Genomic DNA, 10,434 nt, shown 5'->3' on the forward strand with positions numbered 1-10,434 from the left:
AAATGTCCATCCAAGCAGGCCTGATGGGAAAGTTGGGAGGACCTGCCGTGATGTGGGAGAGGGCTGAGGGGAACGGAAAGGCAGCCGCAGTCCTGAGGGACACTTGCGAGGGTTGCAGCAGGATTCCAGGCTGCCCACTGCTTTCTCTTTCCCGCTGCTTCCCAAGCCCAGTGAGAGCAACTCCCACCACTCCCATCCCCACTCCTGGTTGAGCCTTGGAGACCGTCTGGCTTGGGGTCCTCTGTCCCTCTGGACAAGACAGCTGGGAGAGGAATAGCCTAGAACCGAGGACCACCCTCTCAACCCAGCTCTGAGGGGCCCAGGACGCTCTGTGGAGGGCCGGTGATGCTCTTGGATCAGCAGCAGGTGGAGACGGGACTTCTAGCATCCATGATGGCACTGGGGATGGGATTGTAACTGGATTCTCTCTCTCTCCCCCTCAGGATGGCCCCGCAGGATACACCACTCGCCTTTGTCTTCTCTCTCCCCCACCCTGCTGCCATCCATCCCTCCTGCCCTCCCCAGAGGAGACCCTGGGGGCAGCGGTGTGTGAGGCAGGTGGCCGCCCACCAACTCCAGGTGTGTTCAAAGCCAGCGGCCCTGGTTTCTCAGGTAAGCCTGACCAGCTTCCCTCCACCGTCTGATCTTTATGCTGCTCATGTATCTCATGGTTACAAATAGCTCAACCTCCCCGGTGCTGACGGCAGCGCTGGGACATTACGGTAATGTGCCCATTCAAATCAAGTGCAGGCAAAGATTGCTACAGCAGCTTTTCGCCACGGAACATTTAGCCTTCAATAATAGCATTTTGGGTCCCTCTGGAACCTTCCTCCGCAGATGCACCTGGGATACGGCTCTCCCTCTCTCCCGACCCCTGCAACCCTGGGAGCTGAAGAAGGGCAGAGATCATCCCTGTTTTTGTTGATGAGGAAGTGGAAATTCGAAGACGGGAACATCAGGCAGGAAATAAGAGGGCTAGGACTGTTATCACAATGATGATGCCGACGATCATGGTGATAATGATACTTTGTGCGTGCTTGCTGGATGTGGCTTTCTGGGGGAGCAGTTTGGCTGCACTGGGGTAGGTGATGAGGTCCGTGAGGTTCAGGAGCCGTCTCAGGCACAGGGACAGAGGGAACCTCGCCGTCCAGCTGGTTCCCACTGATGCTCTTGACCTCTCTGCCAGGTAAACTCAACTCAGGGCTGGGTCCCAGGACAATACGAAATTCAGAGAAAGCTGTCCTTCCCCTTCCTGCCTCCGGGCCCCTATCCTAGGGTCCTCAGGCTGTCCCTGGGACCCTGACCCTGCAGCATTGCCCTCCCCTACTCCAGATCCTCTGGACTTAGCGCCGGGCAGCCCCTGCCTTCGAGGCTGACTGCTAAGGCGGATCATTTGATTTTCACCTACTGTATCCAAACCCCCCACTCCCCTGCACAGCATTTTTATTTTTGCAACCTTGGCAATGCTTTGCCTTAAGGTGGGAGTCCAAGGACACGGTCAAGAGCTAAGATAGAAAACCAGCGACATTTCAGAGTCAGAGTCCAGGCAGGGAAGATGGCCCTGGCTCTGTCTGCGTCTTCCTATCACAACTGCCCCTTTCGTGGGAAAGAAAAAAGACCAGGGTACCTTCACCCCCATTTGCTAACACTGCGACGGTGAATTTTCCAAGACACATCTCTGAGTTGTAAAGCAAGGTATTAGAAGGCCCATCTTGCAGGTGAGAAAACTGAGGCATGGAGCAAAAACACTTAGTCAAAGATAAACGGTAAGTGGTAGAAATAGAAGTAGATCCTATAACAGTAGAAATAGAACCAGACCCCAGATTTCCTAGTCTCGCGTGCTTCCTGCTGTTACACCGTGCTTTGGCCCAGTCTCAAAGTGGCCCAAATGGACATTGCTTAACTGGTGGGTGACTGAGTAAAATCTTCACTGATGCTGTGGCTCTTCTGGGCTCCTTGTTGAGCCATTCACTCCAGCGGCACAGCTTGGTCTTTGAAGGAGTGAGAGGGGCTTCTGGAAATACGTGGAGAGGATGAAGGGGAGAGGGGACCTCTGCCTTTGCCCTAATTCCCAAATAAAAGTCTCTCTGCCCAAAGAATTAAGGCAGCAGGAGGTGTAAGAGACGTGTGTTTGATCCCTGGGTCGGGAAGATCCCCTGGAGGAGGGCATGGCAAGCCACTCCAGTACTCTTGCCTGGAGAAACCCATGGACAGAGGAACCTGGTGGGCTACATAGTCCATAGGATTGCAAAGAGTTCAACATGACTGAAGCGACTAACGCAAACCAATGAATTTTCCTCCTTCCCGCTTCCTGCACCTCCCCATGTGGGTCTTCAGAGGACAGACTCGACTCTGACTTCCAGGAAAACGGAGGCCTTCTGGTTCATTTCCATCGACTGTGCTCTGTAAACCCTATGGGAGGATGCAGGCCAGTCGCCTGATTTTTCAAAGGACCATCTCTTGAGTGCCCGCTGGGACCCGCAATTCACTGTAGTAACAGCAGAGGGCGCTCCTGACCTTGGAGAACGACTCGTTACCAGCCCTTCCTCAGCCCTCTGCGTCAGTCAGTCTGGCTTCTTGGGGGCTGTGCAGGAGGCGAGTGTGGGCAGTGCTTTGCCCACTTCTGCCTGGGGAGTAGCAGGCAGACTGAAGAGCCCAGGCACACCTGTGTCCCTGACCTCCACTTCCTCCTCCGTCATTTGGCTCTGTCTCCAGGGAGGCAGAGGAATGGTAGGGTGTGGCAGACAGGAGAGACTGCTGGGCTTGTGGGGACACTGCTGCCATGCGGACATGTTGTCTTGAATCAGTACCCTCATCGGATGGCCTTGATGAGCACTGTTCTCATAGGAGCATCATAGGGACCAGCTCCCAGTGGCACAAAGGATGGGTTTGTTTCTTTAAGCAGAAGGGTTCTTTATGGATGCAACCCAGTACATACCTGTGTGACCCCAGGGCAAGTTGTTGGGTTCCCCTGTGCAGAGTTCCTGCGTAACATGAAGGGCTGAATTGGAGGGCTGTCTGTGCCTTCCCTGATGACTCAGCAGTCAAGTATCTGCCTACCAATGCAGGAGACACGGGTTCGATTCCTGGGTTGGGAAAATCCCCTGGAGGAGGAAATGGCAACCTACTCCAGTATACTTGCCAGGAAAATGCTATGGACAGGGGAGTCTGGTGGGCTACAGTCCACGGGATTGCAAAGAGTTGGACACGACTGGGTGACTAAACAACAACTGTGTCCCCAGCCCCAACCAGGGCTGAAAACTGGGATTCGTGTCGGCCACTTCTCATGGTTTCTTTCCACGGTTATACTGGTTGGAGTTGGCGCTCTGATGACTTTGTGCTGGGGGCGTGTGGGGACCAAGGTGGTCCCTGTGAGGTCACACCAGAGGTCCCATGGCAGCAGGGCCGTTACTCCCGCGTCCCAGTGCCCTGTCCTTCCTGTCACTGGGAAGGGAATCCCTGAGAAGGCTAGATGCCTCTCCATCACTGGGGACGTTCCTGCTCATACTCACTCTATCCTGACACTCTGACCTGGTGGGGAAGAGAGCCCGTGAAATGGTTTTCCTCCTTCCAGGGCAGTGTTCTGGAAAAGGCTAGGCAAGTCCGGGCTCTGGTTTGGCTCTGGCATCACCTCCTGGGGCATCTGGGAGAGACCTCGCTGCATCTCCGCGTCCCGGTTTGCTCATCCATGAAATGAAAGGCTGGAGATGGTTTCAGGGCCTTTCCCGTTCTCATGTCTGTGCTCTCCGGGTCCTTGTCAAGCTTGTCTGACATCTGGCTCCTTGGAGAAGGGATATGAAGAAGGAGGAGGCTGGGAGAGAAGGAACGCCATGAGGAGGAGGGCAGAGAGGCAGGAAGGTTGGGGGATAGGTTTTATCTGCTCAGAAGTGGGCAGCTGACCTTTGATGACTTGACCTCCCTGGGCTGCAGTTCCTGAGACTGTGGCGGGGGGGTTGAGAGGGGGTTTCTGGTCATTTAGGAGAATACATCTTGGTAGCCATCTGCAATGCTCTCTCTGTCCACCCATCTAGACAGACTATAGCCTCTCAAGACATTCAGAAACTGAAATTAGAGCATGTATAGCTCTGGGGGCCAGGTTGTATGTGTGTGTGTGTGTGTGTGTGTGTGTGCATGTGATGCACAAATACACATGGGACAGAAATGCAAGCACAACAACTTGTATAGGCAGGCACCCCCAATAAACATGTGTTCGACACCTACACACACAGGAACATGCTCATGAACTCATGCACATGTACAAGCCAACACGCTGGGCCTGCTGTTCGCAAAAGATCACATTGACCCCTAAGGCAAACAACCACTTACTTGAAGAAGCATCTCTTACAACATATTAATAAAATATTTAGGCAGATTTTAACTTTAAAAACCCTGGAGAAGGAGAGATGAGGGTGAGGAGAAGGGGGCGGAGGGGCAGTGGGTAAAGGCAGGTCTAATCATGAAGCACTTAGCCTGCATGTCTGCGCTTCACTGTAAGCACCATATTTTGTGATACATTCAACCTGATTTTCCAACTCATTGAAAACACTCACCAGCTGCTGCTGAGTGGCTCCATTCATTGTATACACGAGCTTGCTCTAACAGGAACCCCTGGACGGAAGTCCCCAAGGAGAGCGGCAGATGGAAACTGAGCCGGAGAACTTAGGGCTGGCCACTTTGACCAGGAGGCAGGGAGAATGCAGAGGTGGGGCACACCTGGGGCTGTGGGCAGGCTGGGGCATGGTGGGCAAGGTTGAGTGTTCCGGAAACTTCCACGGGCACACATTGGAGAGGAACTCTGGTAGTGCTTAGTGTGAAATTTCTTCCTTTTGTGTCGCCCCCTTGGCACACTCATCTGCACAAACATGTGAAATGATGCATGGGGATTTGTAGCGCCCCTCAGAAGGTTGTTCTCTTGCAGACACCCGGACTGCTGACCCCGGCATCTGTGAGGAACAGGCCTCACCTTGCAAGGCCCCACCCCTCCTAAACATCACCTCCCCAGGTCCGTCCTGGGTCCCTCTCTTCTCTTCTCCCAGCCACTTCACGCTGGATCCCTAATGCTATTAGAAGCTCACCTCCTGCCCTTTCCTTCACCCTACTCTGCCTCCAACAAGCTCCTGGGAGGAAGGGGAGGCCCTTGTATTGGTACATGCAGATACATTGCTGGGTTTGAGGATCGCTGGCTTGTTGGAAGGGTATATGGCACTCCCCTGAGAAGCTGAGACCCTGGGCAGCAAAGTTAGGGTCAGAGAATGGGGAAGTATTTTATAGGAAGGTGGAGGTGGTTCTGGGTAAGGGGATCTGGCCAGCCAGGGTTCAATTTGGCCCATTCACACTGTAGTCCACAATCAGCCCTCGGTCTGCGATGAAAGTTTAGCAAGCCCTCCAAATCTTGCCTAGAGACAGAGGGGACCTGAGAACCCCCATCCCACTCTCAGAGACCCTTCTACCTTGGCCTTTATGCCCAAAGGTCTGTGAGGGCTGGGAGTGATCCCATCCCATAGAGACGGACCTCCTCCATGTCTGGCCAGGAGAGCCGGCCCTGACATGGCTCTGTGGGGACCCAAGCATCAGACTTGCCTGTAGTAACCAGATTATGTGGCTGTGGATCAGCCAGATGGAGTGGAGGAGGCCTGGCTCCCCCGCGGGGCAGCTGCCGGGGCCGAGGTGTGATCTGCTGTCAGCAATCCGCTTCCAAGCACTTTATCAGTTTGTCTCTGGCGCATCTCCGTCAGATGGAGGCAGGGATGGCTGATCCTTCTCATGGATGGCGCTGGGGCAGGGGCTTGGCCTGCAGGCCCCATGGTGAGACCCCTCAGAGAAGGCTGAGCTTGGACTTCTGCATCCCCACTCCTTAGACCCCTGGGTGACCTCCCAGGACGCTCAATTCTGATGGCTCTGTTATGGGACCATTATTATTATTAACATGTATGTAGTGTCTGCACTTTTAGTTATAATGTTTTGAAATAGTCCAGTAAATGACTTCAGAGGACACTGTCACAGACATGACCCTCCAAAGTAGACAGGGCATCTCACAGACTGCTTAGGTATTCACAAAAAGACAGGTCAGGTTGACAAGGTCCAGAAGACAGACTGAAACCTGGTCATCCTACCGATTAGCAGCAGAATCGGCTTCCCAGAACTTATTCTAGAAAGTCCCAGCAGTCTGTGGTTCAAAACTTCCCTATTCTTATTTCTAATTCATGCGGTAACCTCAATGCCAGTTTTCTTTGGGAAACACAATCAAATGTACCCATGGCAGTGTGCCCATCTTTGAAGGGCAATTTGATGACTGTCTAGACTCTTGGTTGGGAGGAGGCCAGCTGGACTTAGCAAGGCCCTGAACATACCTGGACTGTGTCACCATGTAGGACCAGACCTCCTGGGAAATTGAAAGAAAGGGAGAGGTTTTTGTACCCATATCGGGGCCTAGGCTTCTGGGACAACCACCTGCTGTGTACTTGCCGAGAAGCTACTGTGTTCAAGGTGCTGGGTGGTTAGTTGGAGACACTTAAAGCAGTAAGATTTGCAGTTAGATCTAAAGATGGACTTGCAGCTGTTGGTCCTGATAGAGTAAGGACTGCTTCTCATAAGCTTCACTTAACGATTTTTGTAAAAATTTCACTTGAAAGCTTGTAGCGTAGGGGAAGGATGGGATCATTTTGATGTACATTTTAAAGAAAGGCTTAGAGGTACTGAATATATGAATATCATGTTAACATTTTTTTTACCAGCACTTCTTCTGCTTTCCAAGATTGTACTGAGCCATGATTTTTATATAAAGTCCTCCCCCATCATACCCACCCCCACACACATGCTTGGAGCCTGGCAGTGTCAGTGTCAGGGAGTGTGGTGACCTTGGGGACTGCCACTGGATGCAGGGACCATGGTTCTTCAAATCCTTACTAAGCCCCTAGTCCCTAGCGGGGCCCCTTACTGCCATAGCCAGGCAGGTTTCCCAGCAGAAGTAAATTCTGGAGGGGATTGACCTAATTTTCGGAGTCTAAAGGGTGACAAAGGCCCCAGTCAGAACTCCTGTAAGTGAGCGATAAATAGTGTCTATTAGAAAAAATAAATAACTTTTCCAAAAGGAAGCAGGCATCCTGAATCCCTCTCACTTCTTAAGGAGACCGCTGTCTCCCAGAGGGGTTCCCAGAGCCTTATGCCTCCCTGAAATGCTGGCCATGCTGTGGGCCACTCTGATCATGGGCTCCTTTCAGACCCCATGATAGACAGGAGACAGGCCTTGGCCAAGTGGAGGGGTTGGGGAGCTGATGGCCGTGCCTGGCCCTCAGGGTTGAATTTTACAGACTGCCAGCCCCGGGAGAAGTAATCACACACACACACACACGCCTATGATATCTAATTTTCATATTAGGGAAACTGAGGCTCAGGGCGGTAAAATAACTTGTTTGAATTTGCCTAGCTACTAAACAGACAAAGCCAGAATCAACACTCAGTAGCCTTTGTCTTTCAAATCCCATTCTCTTTCCTCTACTCTGATGCTGTTCCAGCTTTTGTCACACCAGAATCATTCGGAGATCTTGTTAAAATGCAGGTTCTCATTCCCTCAGGCTAAGGGGGGCCCAGGACGTGTGTACTCAGTCGCTTTGGTCATGTCTGACTCTCTGCGACCCCGTGGACTGTCGTCTGCCAGGTTCCTCTGTCCTTGAGAGATTCTGTATTTGTAGTCAAGATGCCAGGGAGTGCCAGTGCTGTCCTCCATGGGACACAGTTTAAATAACGAGGGTCTACTGTAAATTCCTTGAAGGAGCCGACCCTGGGGAGCCCTGCTCGTGGAGTGGGAGGCTGGGTTCATTCTGGGAAATGAGGAGACATACATACCAAGACCAGCTCAGGCCTTGGGGTAGGTAGAGCAGTCAGGAATGGCAAGAAAGGGCTGTTGTGCCATCTGCCCCCACCCTCTGGACACTTCATGGCTTGCTCTTTGCTCAGGCCAGATTTCCTGGGATGGGTGCAATCTGTGCCGGTCTCCATGGAAGCCTGGAGCCAGAAATGACCAGTAATAGGGGGATGCAACATCTGCCAAGTCACATCCCTGGTCCAGAATTCTAACCTGTTGGCTTGTTCATTCATCTCATGACTCAGACCCCCTGGTAGATTGAATTTTCCAAAAATGTCTTCCATCCTACACACTGTTTTTACAGTAGGACTTCCCATCTAAGGGTGGTGGCCTTTCTTCCTTCCTGTGACTCTGAATGGACGTGTGATCACAGTGCAAGCAAGGCTATGTGACTCCTGAGGCCAGTCCAACCAGTGTCCACCTGGCTGCCCTGGGACACGTGCCCGTGGGACCCAGGCACCATACTGTGAGGAAGCCCAGTGGTCCCACAGAGGGCCCAGGTGTAGATGTTCTGGCTGACATTCCGGGTAAGGTCCAGCCAAGAGCAGACCTGTGAATGCACAGGTCTTCAGATGATTCCAGTGCCCGGTTTTTAAGTCACTCCTCCAGTCTCTGACTTTTTCCACCTGAGGCTTCATCATGGGGCACAGAGAGCCATTCTAGCCGGGCCCTTTCTGAATTCCCAACTGACAGAATCCCTGAGCATAAGAAAATGGTTGTTTTTTTTTAGCTTTTCATTTTGTATTGGGGTATAACCAATTAGCAATGTTGTAATAGTTTCAGGTGAACATCGAAGGGACTCAGCCATACATATACAGGCATCTGTGAAAATGGTTGTTGTTAATGCCTAAGTGTTTGCGGTTGTGTGTACCTAACAATGGCTTTCCAGGTGGCTCAGTGGTAAAGAATCCACCTGCCAAAGAAGGAGCTGCAGGAGATGTGGGTTTGATCTCTGGGTTGGGAAGATTCCCCTGGAGGAGGGCCTGGAAACCTGCTCCAGTATTCTTGCCTGGAGAATCCCATGGACAGAGAAGCCTGGTGGGCTACAGTCCATGGGGTCGCAGAGAGTCAGACACGACTGAGCACCCACTCACTTTCACAGCAATAAGAACCAGAGATGGCCCCAAAGCAGAGTGGCCTGAGGCCGTGAGGGTGTCGAGACTCAGATGGGATCCAGGACAGTGAGGATGGAAGTGGCTCAGCCCCTGGATCCATGAAGCACTCTATACTTCAAAGGTGCCTTTTCACACTGATGTCCCATAAACCTTTCCCACTTTGTAGGTAGGAACACTTTCTTTTCAGATGATGGTCTTGCCAAGGTTTCTGGAGGTTACAGACTTGCTCAAGGCCACTCGGAGGCCGAGGCAGGGCCAGGATAACCCTCTAGCCTGACCCCAGAAGCAGAACTCTTTCCCTGAATGCTGGATTACCTCCATCAACCCTTGACAAATAAAGTGTCACTGCCTAGTGCAAAGACACGGATGGCTGGAGCCCTCCCCTCGGCATGATTAGTTAGAAGTTTGTGCCTTTAGCACCCATCATGGGAGAAGAAAAATCTCGAATGTTGTTAATAAACAGAGTCAGAGGAAAGCGCTGGAACGGGGCAGGTGTTATTTATCAAATGTGAGAAATAAGCTAATCAAGAAAATCCATCGCAGGGTGACTGTTTCACAGGAGGGTGAGGGTGAGTGTGGAGACTCAGTTCATTGGTGCTCCAGGATCTGAAGGCGATTAGACAGTGAGCGGATCTCGGCGGGGGGGTGGGGTGGTGGGGGGTGGGGGCACAGTCTGTGAGCCTATTTGTTGGCAGCTCTTTTTCCCCATCTTCTCTGTATCTGTCATGAGGGCACCCATGGGAGGAGGCAGGACCCAGTGTTGCGGGGAGGGGAGTTTTATCCAGATTCCCTGCTCCCTGGCAGGAACTTGCTTGTCAAACTCCTGGCAGGACGGGATGAAAGCAGCCACCCTCCTCTGAGTCACAGAAAAGGGCATTCTGCCTTTTTAAAAAAAATTCCATATCTGGGTTTCTGTTGAGAAGAGGGGCTTTTGTCTCCCCCAGAGCTCTTCCAGCTTCGACAGAAGATTGTTTTTGATGATGTGATAGTTTTATGTCTCATCTTGACCTGGCTCTAGTTACTTGACCTGGCTCAGTTACTCAATAAAACATGTTGCTGTGAGGGTATCTGGTAAGTGTGGTTACATCTGCAATCGACTGGCTTTAAGAATCTTCTCTGATAGCTCAGTTGGTGAAGAATCCACTTGCCATGCAGGAGACACCGGTTCAATCCCTGGGCTGGGAAGATCCACTAGAAAAGGGATAGGCTACCCACTCCTGTATTCTTGGGCTTCCCTTGTGGTTCAGCTGGTAAAGAGTCCACCTGCAATGCTTAGACCTGGGTTCAGCCCCTGGGCTGAGAAGATCCCCTGGAGAAATGAAAGGCTACCCACTCCAGTATTCTGGCCTGGAGAATTCCATGGACTGTATAGTCCATGGGTCGCAAAGAGTCAGACATAACTGAGTGACTTTCACTTTCAAAGGACATTATGGGGCTTCCCAGGTGGGGCAAGTG

Source organism: Cervus elaphus, chromosome 18, assembly GCF_910594005.1.
Source record: "Cervus elaphus chromosome 18, mCerEla1.1, whole genome shotgun sequence".
Taxonomy (NCBI): Eukaryota; Metazoa; Chordata; class Mammalia; order Artiodactyla; family Cervidae; genus Cervus; species Cervus elaphus.